At 39.7% G+C, this 16,002-nt stretch overlaps 1 long non-coding RNA gene across 3 annotated transcripts; it reads left to right on the top strand.

The window, feature by feature from the left end:
* The first annotated feature begins 2,358 nt into the window (after positions 1–2,358).
* LOC122546805 lies at positions 2,359–15,120 on the top strand. Of its 3 annotated transcripts, none has more exons than XR_006310811.1 (3): positions 2,359–2,434; positions 8,570–8,675; positions 13,164–15,120. It is a non-coding gene; the product is annotated as an uncharacterized LOC122546805 (long non-coding RNA). The 3 variants fall into 3 exon arrangements; XR_006310809.1 differs by having other exon boundaries at positions 2,359–2,430; XR_006310810.1 differs by lacking the exon at positions 13,164–15,120 and adding an exon at positions 9,492–12,181 and having other exon boundaries at positions 2,359–2,430.
* Positions 15,121–16,002: the final 882 nt, after the last annotated feature.

Raw genomic sequence — 16,002 nt, forward strand, 5'->3', positions numbered from 1 at the left:
AAGTGCCTTTTTGCGTCCTGTCGGAAACCTAATTGTCCTCTTGAACAATGACTGACTGGAAGCATTCAAGAATTTCCAGAGACTTCTGGTGGCTTGGTTGTGTATGCCAGAATTCCAGATTGACACTCACTTCACTCACTTGAACATTACGTGCCTTTTATCTTTGGCCAATAATGGTTAGCTCATGGAGGAAAAGCAAAGTTGTTTTTTCTCCCAAAAGTGAATCTGAGAATTTTTTCCCCTTAACCCAAAACATAAAGTTTTTTTTGAAGGCTAAAATTAATGTTTGCATTGCAAATTTGACTATTAACCAGTTTGATATTTTGTTTATTAATCCTAACTTATTCAATACAATCAGATGGTAAGAACTTTCTCATTTAAAACTGAGATTGAGTCAATACATGACTTGCTATATTTAGAACCAGGTAAAATATTTTTACAGAAATTTATTTTGTACAAGAAAAATGTTCACCTGTCTACTAGTTAGACTAGAGAGAGAGAGAGAGAGCACTCCTCGCATCTTGGTCATAGGTGAAAATTTTAATTTTGATTCCTGAAGGAGTGGGCAATGTGTTTCTTTCTTTGGGTTCCATTCATTTCTGCCAATTCTATTCTAGCACATTGTAATAAATTCACAGGAAGTTGAGCTAAACTTGTCGAACTGAATTATTGCAGACACGTGGACACTTTTGATCCATGCTCTTGGTTAAATCTACTGAAGAAATTTCTGGCCGACTTGTGAGATGCTTTTTTAGCAACTAGTCATTATGGCCTTAACACGTCATGTACTACTTGCAGGTCTAATTCTTCAGTATCACTTGGTAATGCTTGGAGTGTCACAAGAGAATTCCTAATAGATTTTGTATATGTGCAGCTTCCAAAATTTTGTTTCTATTTGCTGTGCTCATTCAATGTTGAATGGAGTTATGTATTTAACGCAATTTAAATGGAAAACGTCCTATGAAAAATTTGATTCTGACTTTGGTTTAAGGTTCAGCTTGATTTTTCGTCACTTTGCCATTTTAAACTACTGCCCAATGCAGATGGACTGGAAATAAAATTCCATGGCTGCCTTTGTACGGACAGAAAAATGGCAGAAGTATATATTCAGGCTTTGGAAAATTTGCGAGGTAATCTGTAGGCCAGAGATTTGTTGAAGCAGCATAGTCTGCAGGTGCCCCTTGGCACTATATGAGACTCCCTAGTGCAGCTGACTCTGATAAAATGCTCAGGAAATTGAATTTTTCCAAAGCGGTATTACCCTGCTCCTGCAACTCTCTCGAAAAGCATCTATATTTTGGGGGTTTCAATTTTAACTTACTGTAACTTAATAGTTGTACAGAATGAGAAACCTTTTCTAAATTCTGGGAAACTATTAAGTTGACCTGTGAGTCACTGCTGACCAATCCTGTCATCAGTGGGACGCAAGATCACTTGACTTTAAATCTCTAACCAGGTCTGAGACCAACCCACAGGACCTTCTTGGCTGAATTCAACACCTTCCTCAACCACCAGACTTGATACCCCTCTTCTGCCTGATAGAAGAGAATATAACTGGGGTGAGAGTAGTTGCTTTCCTGAGGCAGCAGAAGATTATTAGATGGAATCAATGGATGAAAGGATGGTTTGAGAGATGGACTGGGCTTTGTTCACAATTCTCTGTAGTTTCTTGTGATCTTTGAACAAGCTGTTGCCAAACCATGTTGTGCTCCTTTTGGGTAGGATGCTTTCAGTGGTGCATCTATAAAATTGGTAAGCGGGTTTGTCAACGTGCTGAATTTCTTTAGCCTCCTGAGAAAGTGGAGACATTGTTGTGCTTTCTTGACTGTCCTGTTGGTGTGGCTGGACCAGGGCAGATTGTTGGTGATTGTCACTCCTGGGAACTTGATGCTGTCGACCATCTCCACCTCTGCGCCATTGATACAGACGGGCATACTCTCCACTCCACTTCTTGATATCAATGACCACCTCCTTCATTTTGCTGATGTTATTGGAGTGATTGAGTGCTTAGCGGTATGGTAAGGTGTAAAGACAATTTCTTTTCTGTATTCTTTCTCACTGTTGTTTGAGATCCAACCCATAACAGTGGTGTTATCAGCAAACTTGTAAATGAAGTTGGGGTGGAATTTGGCTGCGCAGTCGTGAGTATTTAAGGAATAGCGTTGGGGCTGTGTATGTAACCTTGTGGAGCACCAGTGTTGAGGATTATGGTGGAAGGGGTGTTGTTGCCTATTTTTACTGATGCGTCAGGAAGTTGGGGGATCATTTAGCTGTGATCTAGGTCTGAGTTTGTTTGGAATAATGGTGTTGAAGGCAGAACTGTAATCAATAAGTAGGTATTGATATAGGTATCCTTGTTATCCAGATGTTCCAGGGAATGAGTGTAGGACCGGAAAGATTACGTCTGCAACAGGTCCACTCCACCGACTTGTAGGTAACATTCTTTGGAGTTCTACACTATCCTCTTATTACAGTTCTTCCAAATTCCGTGTCGTCTGCAAACTTTGAATTGATCCCTTCATGTTAAGATCTATATTTAATATGTATCTGGAAAAGCAAAGGTCTCGATTTTGACCTTTTGGCACAATGATAAACTTGCCTCTGGCTCAAAAAAAATCCATTGCTCTGTTTTCTATCACCCAAGTCATTTTTGTACCCATGTTGCTACTGTCCATTTTTTTTTTTAAATATACTACACCTAAACTCTGTAGTGCTGTATCAAAATCTCTTGGAAACCCCATGGATACTGCATCAACACATTATGTAACTTCCATTGATCTTTTATTACAACTTCAAAAGCTTGAAGTTTCTTAAACACTTTGTTTATCTTAAAAAAAAAGTTTCCTTTTTTATTAAAAAGTCTATCTTCTCTCAACTTTAATATGCCTCCTAGTTTTGAATGCCCCAGCAAGGGGAAAAGACCCTTGCTATTCACCTTATCTATGCTTCTCATTTTTTTTGAACCTCCTATACTGTCACTCTTTCACCTCCTGTGCTCCAATGAAAAACATCCCACCCTCTCCTTCTACCTCAAACTCTCCATTTCCAATAACATCCTGGTAATCTTTTCTGAACCCTCTCTAATTTTAATAATGACTTCCTACAGCAGGATGACCAGAACTGCACAGTGCTCCAGAAGAGGCCTCACCAACTGCTTGTATAACCTTAACATTATGTTTATCAGATTGACTTTTTTTTTTAACCATTGTTCTCATGTTTCCTGGTCTCTTAATTTGTTGTTCAAGAATCAATTTCAGCTTACCACCGTTGGTATTTAATATTCTTTATTTTCTTCTTTTCCATCTTTTGCAATGTTTAGTCATAGCCCCTGGTTTATTATTGTTTAAAAAAAATCTCGATCTTATTTGACTCTTCTTCCTTGATAGATCCTTGTAATTTGTTTCTGTTGGTGATTCATGGTGGTGGTATTTCTGTCTTTTCTAGTTTGTATTTTGATTGTTTCATTCACAAATGATAAACTTACTACTCGGCCTAGCAAGATTCTACTCTGCATATTCCATCTTGAATCTGCTTTGGTCAGAATAGTGTTTCCATCTTCATAAAATTAACTTTTGAGTTCTTACGGCTATTTGTGTATTGTTATAATTATATAGTTCATGTGAAATTTTGTCCAGTCTCCATCATCACTCCTCAGCATTTGATGACAGTTTCCTCTTTTAACTCTGATATTATTTATTTAGCTCCTCGGGAAATACAAAAATGAAATGCATTCTAGATTAGTGGTGCTGGAAAAGCACAGCAGTTCAGGCAGCATCCAAGGAGCAGGAAAATCGACGTTTCGGGCAAAAGCCCTTCATCAGGAATAGAGGCAGAGTGCCTGCAGGGTGGAGAGATAAATGAGAGGAGGAGGGGGGGGGGGAGAAAGTGGCATAGAGTACAATAGGTGAATGGGGGTGGGGATGAAGGTGATAGCTCAGGGAGGAGGGTGGAGTGGATAGGTGGAAAAGAAGATAGGCAGGTAGGACAAGTCATGGGGACAGTGCTGAGCTGGAAGTTGGGAACGGGGTAAGGTGGGGAAAGGGGACCTAGTAATATCCATACCCCATTAACCAATATATAAAATAAATTCAATAGAAATCTGGAATAAAAAGCTAATCTAATGATTGTCAAAAAAAATCTGGTTCAATAATATTTTGTAATAAAGGAAATCTGCAGTCTTTACTTGGCCTGGCTTGCATGTGATGCGAGGCCACTGCAATGCGATTGACCTCTAACTGCTATCTGGGTAATTAGGGATGGGCAATAAGTGATGGCTTAACCAGTGATGCTACATTTCATGAACAAATATAAAAAAATATAAAAATGCAAGTCATCTTTTTCATCTCTATTTGCTCACATGTGCCGACCACTGGCCTTTATGATGGCCTTTAATATTACCTCCCTTTGTATAAAGGAATCCATTTAAAAGAGAAAAAACTGTGTTTTGGAACTGTGCATTGACAGGCCAAGCTTGGACACAACAGGATTGTAGCCTCCTGTTTAGATGACTGTTAACCACTAAGGAACTCTGGGGTCAACCTAATTTTAATCAAACATTGAGCTTACATTTTTATTGCACCTGATTTGGCTGCTGATGGGAAACTTTAAAAGATATGCTTAAAGTTAACTGGTTGCATATAAAGGAAAAACCCATTTTATTTTAGAATGCTGAAAATGTTACAAATGATGCTCTATGCTTTACAAAGGCATTTGAAGGTTATAATAAACCTGATATATAAAAATAGATATATTTCCATTGGAAGCAAGAGAAAGTTCACTAGGGTGATTCTTCAGATGTGGACTTCAGAGTCTACATACCGTGCACATGTAAATAAGGGGCGACTTGGTAACAGAATACCTGCCTGTTTGGAGTTATTTCAGGCTACTGAAACAATGAACACGGTCTCCTCTACATTGGGGAGACAGGACGCCTCCTCGCAGAGCGCTTTAGGGAACATCTCTGGGACACCCACACCAATCAACCACACCGCCCTCTGGCCCAACATTTCAACTCCCCCCTCCCACTCAGCCGAGGACATGGAGTTCCTGGCCCTCCTTCACAGCCGCTCCCTCACCATCTGATGCTTGGAGGAAGAACGCCTCATCTTCTGCCTTGGAACACTGCAACCCTCTGGCATCGATGTGGACTTCACCAGTTTCCTCCTCTCCTCTTCCCCCACCTCACCCCAGTGCCAAACTTCCAGCTCAGCAGTGTCCCCATGACTTGTCCTACCTGCCTATCTTCCTTTCCACCTATCCACTCCACCCTCCTCCCTGACCTATCACCTCCATCCCCACCCCCACTCACCCATTGTACTCTATGCTCCTTTCTCCCCACCCCCACCCTCCTCTCATTTATCTCTCCACCTGCAGGCACTCTGCTTTTATTCCTGGTGAAGGGCTTTTGCCCGAAATGTCGATTTTCCTGCTCCTCGGATGCTGCCTGAACTGTGCTTTTCCAGCACAGTTCAGGCAGATTCTGAATCTAGAATCTGGTTTCCAGCATCTGCAGTCCTTGTTTTACCTATAAAAATGAAATGCAGTAGATTCTACAAAGTGCAAATATTGAAACTAATCAGGTTTGTATGCTGAGGGAAACAAATGTAAGTTTAAGGCTGATTACCTTTTCAGTAGAACATACATTTTTCGAAATGGCAGAAATTGGTATCAATTCTACAGTTATCACCTTTCGCACCTTCAGCACCTAATTCTGCATTTTAAACTCCCCTTGCCACCTTCCGTCTCTTCCACCCCAACATCACTTTGTACCATGCACCATCAACCTTTTTTCTTTGTCATCTAATCTCTCCTGCCTTCCAGCCTGTAAACTGGTAATATACAGCTTAGATTTATTTTTTAAAAATCACACAAATCATAGGTTTCTTTTGGTTTCTTGACTAATCAGTCTTCCTGAGAAACCTTTATGGTTATAAATGATTTTCATACTATAAACAAATGTAAGGCTGCCTTCAGAAATAACCTTGCTTCAAAGTACTGAGCTACTTAGTGTTGCTTCAAGTTATTTGCTTTTCACATGAAAACAAAGATTTGATGTAATGTGTTTTTTTTTAAAAAGGGGTATTATCTGTGGGGGGAGAAAATACATTATAAGACTTTTTTCATGGGAATAAAGCTTATCCTGATGGCGCATTGTGATTCAGTGTTGGCTTTTGTTGATTGTTTTGAATCTGTGCTGCACGAGACTTCATAACTTAGTGTGGGGAAAAAATAGCAAATCTAATAGAAGTGATTATGCCATAATTTAATCACAGCATAGTGATTGTTGCAATTCTTCTAAGGATGTTATTGCTTTTGTTAAAGTAAGTTAAATTGTGTTTTTTCTGAATCAATACAGCAGAGAGACAGACCCTTCAGCCCAACTGAACTAGTTCCCTTTGCCTGTGCTTGGCCCATATCCCTCTAAACCTTTCCAATTCATGTACCTGTCCAAATGCCTTTTAAATGCTGTAATTGTACCTGCCTCTGGCACTTCCACTGGCAGCTCATTCCATATACACCCCACCTTCTTCATGAAAAGGTTGCTCATCAGGTCTCTTTTTTTAAATCTTTCCCCCTCACCTTTTAAACCTATGCCCTCCTGTTTTGGATTCCCCTACCCTGGATAAAAGACCTTGGTTCTTCACTTTATCTCTGCCCTTCATGATTTTATAAACCTCCTGAAAGATCACTCCTCAGCCTCTTCTATATTCTCAGCAGGGGGGGGGGGAAGCGCGGAGAAAAGTCCCAGCTTATACTTAAACCCTCCATTCCTTGCAACTTCCTTTATAAATCTTTTTTGCACCATTTCCAGTTTAATAACATCCTTCCTTTAGCTGGGTGACCAGCATTGTACAAAGTACACTAAATGTGACCCTTACCAATGTCTTGGACAGCTGTAACATATCCTATACTCGTTCTGAACAATGAAGGCAAGTGTGCTAAACACTGCTGCCTTCATCCTGCGTGTGTGATGCCACTTCCAAGGAGCAATGTATCTCCATCCCTAGGTTTCTGTTCAACAACACTCCTCCACAGGGTCCTACTATTAACTAATATAAGTCCTGCCTTGATATGATTTAGCAAAATGCAACACCTCACATTTTATCTAAACTAAACTCCATCTGCCATTCCTTGGCCCCCACTCACCCAACTGATCAAAACCTGTTTTTATTCTGAGGGAATCTTTTTCACTGTCCACTATACCAATCATTTTGGTTTCATCAGCACGCTTTACTCCTATAATTCGCATCCAAATTGTTTATATAAATGACTAACAGCAGTGGATCCAGCACTTATCCTTGCAGTGCACTGCTTGTCACAGGGCTTCAGTCTGAAAACAAAACCATCTACCAACACACACTGTCTGCTACTGTCAAGCCAATTTTGTATCTAATTGGCGAGCTGTCGCTGGACCGCACATGATGTAACCTTACTTACCAGTCTACTATGTAGAACCTTGCCTACGTGGACTTTAGCAAGGCCTTCAACAACGTCTTCCACTCTGCCTTCATCAATCATCATAGTCACCTCTTCCAAAAAAAACTCAATCAAGCTTGTCAGACATGATTTCCCATGTTGACTACAGCTAATCAGTTCTTGCCTTTCTAAATGGAGATCTCATCTCTCAGAATCCCTCCCAACAGCTTACCCACCACTCTCATTCAACTCCACTGGTCTGTAGTTCTCTGGCTTTTCCTTATGCCTTTCTTAAACATTCCTGACCATTTCATAACAGCTCCTGAACCACCATTCTAGTCCCAAGTGTCCAAGAGTTTAGGTTCCTCACCATGTATTTAGTACAGCACATTATATTTAAATGTAAATAATCGTGGTTTATATTTTTAAATGATGCTACAGAAAATGTTGGAAGTAAGTATCCCTTGATCCTTTTATAGGACTTCACTTTGCCTTGCAGAACTGCCTTTGGCTTTCTGCCAGGAATTGGTGACATTATTTATTAATTTGCCGTCTCTTCCCCAAAGTCCTTTTGTAAATGCTTAACATCGTGATGGCTTGAATGGCAAGTTTACTATTTTGGGGGTGGGGGGTGGGTGGGTGAGGATCCTGAGAATATTGTGAATCCCTTTTGTGTTTTGTAGTCTAAATTTTCCTTAATTCTATTCTTCATTCCCTGTTTAAAATATTGCTGAGAGGTGTGTGGAGTAAGAGATTCAAATGGTTTTTAACAATGTGAGGAGCAGCTACGTCACCTGAACGATTTCTGCTGTGGATTTAGACAAAGTTGCCTGACCACTAGCTAATGGACATTGTCATCTGCCTACTTGAAAGAAAACATAATGGAGAATGCTTTGCTGTCTCCAGGAAACCACTGTGTTGTGGATTAAAAACAATAGAATTTGTACTGCTGGTGTGGAAGTCTTCCCCAGCATTTGCGAGATCACAAAGTTGTGGGTATATAGCGATGTTTTAGGGGGAAAAACAAACAGCAAGAGAAATCTGACTGAAATATGGAGCTAGTGGAAGAATGTACATTGTGATTTTACATGTGATTGAAATGGTTTGTATAATCTGATTTCTTAAAGATTTTCCTTCTTTCTTTGTCTTTCAGGTTTGGGCAGCATGAAAAAACGCCGATACTTTAAGCTGCTCTTGATGGTGGTGGTTGTCCTTTTGTTGTCCTACTACTACTTGTATGACAAAATTAAATCTAGTAGGTATGTTATTTTTCCAATGCTTATTGTTCATAATATGAATATACAACTGTTTTATGAAGAGTGGAGTGCTGTTCCCTTGTGGAACATACTGATATGACTCAATGCCCTATGTTCTAAACCATATATGATAGTGAGGACACAGTCAAAATGTATTCTGTTTTTGCTTCAGGGAATGGTAGTGAAACAAAACAACTGGATTGAGAGATTTATTCATAATCCATTTCAGTATCTTTATTTCAGTTTCTTCAAATGCTGCTACAGTTAAAATATCCCTAGTTGATGTAAAAGATCTGCTCTCAACTTGGCAGGTTTATTCAAGGATCTTTGTTGAACCTTCAGTATATGTGTTGTTTTTTTTCGCTGCTTGCACTTCTCTTATTAAAATGCTCCTCCCTTCCCCTGTGCTATTTCAGCTTTTTAATGGATGCTTAATGGTTCAGTGCCCATGTTATAACCATAATGGATCTGTACTACAACTGCTACAGCTTCCTATTTCTAGGGGAACGTTGGTGTTTTTCATGGATGGCAAGAGACTATCATCTGAAGGAGGGTTGTGGAACTTTAGTATCATTTTAGTACCTCTGAAGTGGATGGTAGTAAGTAACTTGGTTATATTGTGCAAGGCATTTCACAGCATTTGACATGTCACTCTTTGTTTAAGGTGACATGTTGTGGTAAACAATTTGATGCATCGCAGATGGATGTCCACAAGCCACTTGACAAAGCTCCACTTAGCTGAGCTCAATACTTTATGAATTCACAGTTAATCTTGGCTATGATGCCAGTAATGAAATAATGATAACCTGTCTGATTTAGTGGTGCTCATAGGTGTGCCATTATTAGATGTGAAACCCAGTCTGCTTGGTGGGGGAAGAAACCGAAGGAGGAAGCTGCAATGCCTAAATATTTAATGCCTGACTTCTAAGGTATAGTGACTGATTAAAATTTCACATTTGTTTATTTCAAACTCGGTGGCTGTGGGGGAAGTCTTTAAAATACAAATGAAAATGAATGTGCACTGGTTCTAGCTTTTGGCAGAGTATTGAACTCTGCACATGCTGTTTCAGTTTTGTTGTTCTTTTAATGGCAGCTATAGGTTTTATGATGCACTTCAAGTAGTATGGAAAGCATGGCTTAAAAGTATGTTATTTAATCATTGAATTAATTCTAGTATGTTTTAGGTATTGTGGTGTTTGAGCCTTGCTGGCTTTAGTTGGAGTATGTATTTTATTTGGCTATATAAGGTGCAAAAAAACTCACACCCACAAAAGGACTTTGGTTATTTGCCAGTTTCTATAAATGGACTATGAAGATCAAATAGGAAAAGCTCAAACTGTAACAAGAACCTCCGAAGTGCAAAATGCTGATCTTGGTGCTTAAGGGAATTGTTTGTTTGTATCAACACCAATCATCAGATTAAATTCCACAGTTTGCTAGGTAATCAAAGAGCAGCTCTGCATCAATTCTTGGGCATTTTTTTGTGAATCTGCCGGTCCTTTTGATTAACCCTTTTTGACCCTCTGGTTATAGTTCAAGATCAGCCCATATGGGAGCCTTTATAGTGGTGAAGCTATCTCCAAGGAGCTTGTGTTTCTTCGTGCCTGATACCTACTTGCCCATCAACTGTCCTTAACCCCTCTCAAAGGCTTAAACTCTTGTATACTAGAAGACTGCTGTAACCCTTTTATGTGCCTAGACAGGAGTCAAGATGCTTCCACCTGACAAAACTGTTCATAGCATAATGGTTCAACCCTTCCCTGTTTCTCAAAACCTCTGTTCCCAAAGCAAAAGTGGAATATTTAAGATGTTTATGATGCAGTGTATTCATTGGATCTTTTCTTTTTCATTCCTTCTGTGCTCAAATTCAGCCTTGCCACATGGTATTTCCTTCCTCTTTCTATCTTTTATGCTTGGTGTCACTTAACTAATATATGTTTTTAATAGTTTTAGTTTGTGTCTAAATTGTGTAACCCCATTCAATAGGTCTTGGCTCTACATGTTGATTTTCTAAGCGATAAAACTATTTTCCCTGGAAAGAAGCTGCGTATTGGCTTCCCAGCCTTTGGGCTCGGGTCTACTTGAATGGTTGATTATTTTTTTTAAACCTTGAGCACTGCAGCTGCACAAATAAGCCATGCCTGCAGGTGCAGTTTAAGTGTGCAGTGGCCCTTCTGTTGCGGTTATTTCAAAGCTGATGGTCTCGAACTACATGGAATGTAAGTTGTGACAATAATTTTAGCATCAACAGAAGTCTTGAGTCAGGTTTTGTGTCTTGAAACAAACTGGGAAAGGAGACATGGGGAGATCACCAAACCAGGGAGGCAAAGGCAGTAACAAATTGGGCACAAAAGCGATAGAGCAAGTAAGAGAAACTGGAGGAGAATGAGCTCCCTTTTTTTTTGCCTGTTTTCAAGTTTTAGAATGTACTTCATTTTGGGGTGGAGTTGGGCATTAGTGATTTGGACTAGGTTTAGTTTTAGTTTAGTTTATTGGTTTTACAATCTGCTATGCGTTAAAAACAAAATTGTGCAAAAACTTTAGTGTCTCAATGGCTTTGCGAGTATATTTATATCTCATTGTAGAGACTTCATGTGGTCTTTTTATTTAATAATCATATTGAAGCATTTTGTTTTCCTTTTGATTTATGTATACATGTAATTAATCTTTCAAAATCAAAAAGCCAACTATTGTTTTGGGCATTAAGACATCAAATTAAAGTGTGTACAGTAGCATTGCAAAAGGTGGGAAAATCACTTGGTTAGCAGTGTAATTTCTAGCTGATTAGTGCGTCTGGGCTCTAGAGATACTAATGGTTGGATGTTTACAGCATTCTACTGTTAATTTTCAGTCTTCCATGTAATTTGCTTACTGAATACCTTAAATTTGCTTCCAGTCATAATCTGCTTGCCTACCTATGCATTTTTTTTACGAATTCATAAGTTTTTGCCAATCTCTCAAATTCTGTCGTCAAACTCTAGTTGATTGATTTGCTGAACAGCAATCTGATGGAGTGGCCTTAAAAGAACCATAGCGCTTTAGCACAGTAATAATACTTGTACACTACATATGGTGTCTTCCGTCCTTCCACAAAAAGCAATGATACTTGTTATAGGGATGTATTGTACGTGCTTAAAACAAAATGACCAATTTCTGCTCTCACAAAATGGCCAACAAACAGAAAGAGGCAGCCTGCCTTAGAATTAAAACACAAGATGACTGGCAGACAATAAATAAGACTCTCAGTTTGTTCTAGCCAGCCTTTTAATTAAAGAAACTGACAACATCTTTGAACAAAGTTACACTAAGGCCATGAGTGCCCCATTCCAGATGGTACTGATAAGGGCATGTCTCTTAATCCTAGCCCTCATTAATAAAAGTAATTTCCCCAGTAAATGAGCGCCAAGCATTAAATAAACCTAATCTCCTCCTCAAGTCATTACCAGGACAATAGTTAGTTATTTTGTAATTGTTTCTTTGAAACAAATTCCTCTTCAATAGGTTCTAGCTAGAAATTCCCTTGGAAATCATGAGGATATTTTTAATGCTAAAAACTAAACACATACAACCAACACTTTTATTAAAGTATTAAAGGAAAAACATTTAGACCTAGGTGTAAAGTTAGTTAGCTTCAGGAAATACCATCATGTGCCCTGAACAAAATAGATTGCTTACAGTCCTTAATCATTAAAGTACTAAGAGTAGGTAAAGCTTTAACCTTACACTTCATAACTAACTTCCTAACAAAAATCCATATTACAAATCTTAGAGCAACTGGTTGAAACTAACTGGATTTTGTAGTTTTGTACGCATAATTAGGATAGTGGAAAATTTCAGAGGGATAACTGAATTTGATAAAGGCAGCATATGAAATACAATAAATCAAATTCAAACTATCTCTACAGATAAAGCCAGCGAGCAATACACTTTTGAATGCAAATGAATAGGATGCATAGAAAGATCCCAAAGCCTCGAGATTATAGTGTCTGTTAAACACCATGAGATCATGGGAAGCTGAGGCTGGTCAAAACAGGTGTCTATCATCGATTAGGTGTCTTACCAATTTGGATGCATGGATTAGGAGGGAAACACTCAAGTTACATTATATGTAATCATTGTAATGCTGTAAATAGTATTTTTACACACTTCTATATGTGTTTATGTCGTTTATCTATCTTCTTATCTGAGCTAAAGATTAAGCCAATAATTGAGTTTGTGCCAGATTCAGGGAAAATCCTCTGGCCCTCTCCCTGCTTTAATTGATTTCTGCATTAATTAACTTCGAGGTGCCTGCATACTGCCTGCCTGCCTCCTGAGTCTTCATTCCCTATCAGGGAAACATGCTCTTATACTTTGGTATCTGAATGTTTGTTTGTTGGCTTAGCTTTTCTATTTGCTCACATCAGCTCAATGCAGGTGACTTTTATGGCAAATGCAGGAAAGGAGTGTGATATAGTCAAGTCACTGATGCCACAATGCCTTATTTCCTAGTGATTTTTACAGCAACTTGAACTTCCTTCTGCAGTTTACTGGAGCGAAGACTGAAGATCTTACAATGTAAGTTACTTAACTCGCCTGAGGCAAATCTTATCATGTTTTGAAATGGCTAAGTATTAAGGAATATATACACATTTCAAAGGAATAACCATTGTAGTTATTGTTAAAATTGGAATGGATTGCTATCCAGTACAATGGAAGTGCTGAGAAAGAAAACAGACAAATTCCTGATTTGAATCCAGGGAAGTGAATTTGACACCATTAGTACATTTTGAACTTCTTTCTAAGAGACAACTCTGTGGCCTGAAAGGAATAGGAGGAATAGAATATCACTAGTGGAACACCTGATTGCAATGAGGTTAAAGGTTGAAGACCGTCACTCCTGTAGTCAAGATATAGATGGGGAAAAAAACCTAAAGTGCTCATTGAATAATCGAAAGTGTGATCGTATTGTCAGAGTGACAAGAAGCTTGAATTGCGTTCCCTTGAAGATTTCAAACTAGCAGCTCAATAGTAGAGCCAATGAGATTGTAGATCAAGCAGAGCCCATAAAATCCAGCCCAAAAAAATGGAAGGAGTTTAGAGGACCATTATGTTGAAGCCACAGTATCTTTTAGAAACTTCAATTAGAGAACTTTGAAAGTTCACCAGACTGAAGAATTGATGGTGCATCTTTTTATGTCTCAACCTGAGAAAAAGCATGATAATGGATGCAATATCCTGTTGCTACAAGGCAAAGCAGTTTCAATGAAGTTGTATCAGGTTCCTGAGGCAGAGACAAGACCTTCTGAGAGATCCAGACACCGATGGAACTTAGGGTAGTAGAATCTCCCAGTGAATTGTTCAAAATCTGTCGTGATGGCATCAAAACCTAATGGATCACAGAGTAATGATACCAGAAAATTATAAGTCACCCATCTAATTTTTATCATGTGGACAAGCTATTTGTAGGTCTGTAAAATGCTAACTTCGTGTCCACCCTAAATGATACCAAAATGTGTTGTCAGATAAGCTTTAATGTATCCTGCCAGAGTATGCAAAACAGGACATGAGCACCTTGACACCTGTACCAGGATCCAGGTCTGATGCCATTTATGTTACATAGAACTGCTGCCATCTTTCAGCAGTTGAATTGAAGTTTGAAGCAGTGTGCCCAGTACAATACTGCAGGTCTAAATGATATTGTAAGTAATTGAGGGTCTTCTCAGCAGAAGTTAAAAGTAGCACTGAGTAGAGTGGTGAGGTGGTGTAATGGAGTCTCCATCAGGAGGCTGTGACTTGGGGAAGGTACCGAGCAGGGGAGCTCAAACAACTGAGTAGATCCTCTCTCTGAAGATAAGGATGTCTTTTTCAGAAGAGCTTTCATGAAAAGGAAAGCAAGGCAAACAATAAATTTAATCAGCCGCATGTCATTTTTTCAGCCTTAATTCCATGTAAATATGGTTTTCTTTCTTTTGTGAAGATTTGATGCTAGTGGAATAAAAAATTACATGTGGATTTAAAACTACACCCTGGAGGTGGTAATGTCCTGAGCCCAATATACATATGGAGGATGAAATTGCAGGAGGAGTATGGGGTCACAGCGTTAAGCACTCAGAAGGTGCACTTTGGTTTTTGAACCTTTTTTACAGTTATTTTTGAGTAAGGCAGCAGTTTGGCCCACCAGGGGAAGCAATTGCCTTTTCGGAAATATTGTGCCTTACACTGGGGATCACTTGAAGCCATGGTCTTTGCTGTTTGGGTGCTGCACGAAGACTGGCAGTCAGTTTGCTCAGTTGACTAGTTTGCAACACTCACAGCATGAGTTCAATTCCGTGAAGGTTGAGGTTGCCGTGAAGGTTTCACTTTCTAAACCTCTTCCCTTGCCTAAAGGGTGGTGACCCTCTGGCAACCACCACCAGTGTTCTCTGGCGCCCCGCCCTCTCTCTCTCGCTCTCACCCCCGCCCCTCACCCCCCCCTCTCTCACTGTTCAGTCCACCCCATTTAGCATGGTGATTGCCACACAACACAGTGGAGGGGATTCTCAGTGTGAAAACAGGAGTTGATCTCTACAAGGACTGTGCACTGGACACTCTTATTGATATTGTCAGGGACAGATGCACCTGCAGCTGGCAGATTGGTAAGGATGTAGTCAAGTATGTTGTTCTCTCTTGTTGATTCCCTCACCACCTGCTGCAGACCCAGTCTAGCAGCTATGTCCATGAGAACTTGACCAGCTCGAACTGTAGTACTGCTGGTAAGCCATTCTTGGTGGTGGACTTTGAAATCCCCCATCCAAAGTATACTTTCTGCTCTTGCCATCCTCAGATTTTTATCCAAGTGTTATTCAACGTGGAGGGGTACTGATTCATAAGTTGGAGGAAGATGGCACGTGGTAACCAGCAGGAGGTTTCCTTGCCTATGTTTATCCTAAAGCCATGAAACTTCATGGGGTCCAGAATCAACATTGAAGACCCCCAGGTCAACTCCATCCCAACTATATACCACTGTTGGGTGTGTCCTGCTGGTAGGTAAAGGACATATCTTGGGATGGTGATTGTGGTGTCTGGGACATTATCTGTCAGGTGTAATTCCATAAGTATGAATATGTTGCTTGACTAGTTTGTGAGACACCTCTCTTGGTTTTGGCACTGCCCCCCAAATGTTAGCAAAAACGACTTAACAGGACCAACAGGGCTGTTTTTGCTGTTGCCTAGGTCGATGCCAGGTGGTCCATCCAGTTTCATTTCTTTCTTGAGGCAATAATTGTTACATCTCATTGGCTTGCCAGGCCATTTCAGAGAGCAGTTGCGAGTCAGTCATATTGCTGTGGGTCTGGTGTCACATGTCAGC

The sequence above is a fragment of the Chiloscyllium plagiosum genome, unplaced genomic scaffold, assembly GCF_004010195.1.
Source record: "Chiloscyllium plagiosum isolate BGI_BamShark_2017 unplaced genomic scaffold, ASM401019v2 scaf_5979, whole genome shotgun sequence".
NCBI classification, from domain to species: Eukaryota; Metazoa; Chordata; class Chondrichthyes; order Orectolobiformes; family Hemiscylliidae; genus Chiloscyllium; species Chiloscyllium plagiosum.